Raw genomic sequence first — 1,678 nt, forward strand, 5'->3', positions numbered from 1 at the left:
GAAGATACTTTATTGCATATAAAGTATCTTCAATGCATCGATTTTGAGCTCTATCCTTTAAGATATATATATATATATATATATATAGAGAGAGAGAGAGAGAGAGAGAGAAAGGACTCCGTTCAGTCATGAATGACCATGGGATTGCACCTAGAAAATTTCCCTCTGAGGCACAAGTCCAGGTGAAGTTGTTTAATGAAGACCAGCAGTCGCCTATGGCTCCCTTCTTAGCCAAGGGAACGGTAAAGGCCTAGACAGCTTGGTATCAGTGGCATCATGACTCATTTCCACAGTTGAGTGAACTGGAGCAACATGAAATGAAGTGCTTTGTTCAATAGCACAACACATAACCCAAACTCGTTACCTCATAATTATGAATCCAATGCTCTAACCACTCAGCCATGCACCTTCACAGAGTGCCAGTTCTTCATATATATATATTGGGCCGGATATGACCAGTTTAAATGCTTAAGGGTTAAACATATAAATGTCATAATCTCACCTGATATATACTTCTATCCATTTATGCTTGTACCTACTCAATTGATAAACTGCTCACAGCCAATCTTGATTATGCAGCTGTAATATCTTTGCTTTTAGTTGCAGTTGAACTTTTAGGCTTCAAGTCAGCCTCAAGCACTAATTGTATGTACATCATCATCATTTAACATTCGTTCTCCATGCTGGCATGGGTTGGACGATTTGACAGGAGTTGACTAACTAAAGAGCTGCTAAGGCTCCATTTGTATGTATTGACATGGTTTCTATGGTGGGATGCCCTTCTGAATGCCAACCACTTTACAGAATGTACTGGGGGGCTTTTTATGTGGTAGCAGCATAGGCACATTTACATGGCACCATCATGGGTGCTTTTACATAGCACTGGCACAGGCATTTTTCCATGGCACCAGTGCCCATGAGCCCGCGAGACTAGAATCTACGTCTGAGAGAGGGATGTAGAGGATATGCCTGTATGCATGGACAGCAACAATTTTACTTAGATTGGCATGTCTTCTGAAGTACAGCAAGGTATCAGAAGTCTCAGTCCCTTGTCATCTCCCCTGTGAGGCCCAACATCTGAAGGTCCATTCTCACCACTTCATCCCACATTCTTTTGGGTCTACCCCTTCCATACATTCTCTCCACATTTAGAGATTGGCACTTCATATTTCTTTATCTCATCAAAAGTGATATTGCTGGAATTATACACACACACACATATGTATACATATGTATACATATACATACATATATATATATAGAGAGAGAGAGAGAGATATACCCATGCCATTGACACGTGAAAGGCACCTGTGCCAGTGACGTGTAAAAGGCATGCTCTGATGGAGTAACCATGTATCTCCTCTACTGTAAGACATGTTTCTGTTTCTCTGTCACACTCTAACCTTTCATCACTTGGCACAAGGTCACTGCTTCTCAAAGGAGCTTTGTCTTATAAGTTACTTAGTGTTCTGCCAGTGCTGGTGCCATGTAAAAAGCATCCAGTCCACACTAAAGTGGTTGGCATTTGGAAGGGCATCCAGCTGTAAAAACCAAGCCCAAACTAATCTAGCTTGTGCTGGTGCCAAGCAAAAAGTATTTCATCAATTTTGCGGAATGGTTGGTGTTAGGAAGGGCATCCTGAATTAAAGACCATGCCAAAACAGACAGCAAAGTTTGG

At 41.4% G+C, this 1,678-nt stretch overlaps 1 protein-coding gene across 2 annotated transcripts in view; it reads left to right on the plus strand.

The window, feature by feature from the left end:
- The window catches only part of LOC106872325 (anaphase-promoting complex subunit 7), a 50,041-nt gene that overhangs the window by 2,037 nt on the left and 46,326 nt on the right, over positions 1 to 1,678 (plus strand). The gene's annotated exons all lie outside the window — the stretch shown is intronic.

The sequence above is a fragment of the Octopus bimaculoides genome, chromosome 28 (assembly GCF_001194135.2).
Source record: "Octopus bimaculoides isolate UCB-OBI-ISO-001 chromosome 28, ASM119413v2, whole genome shotgun sequence".
NCBI classification, from domain to species: domain Eukaryota; kingdom Metazoa; phylum Mollusca; class Cephalopoda; order Octopoda; family Octopodidae; genus Octopus; species Octopus bimaculoides.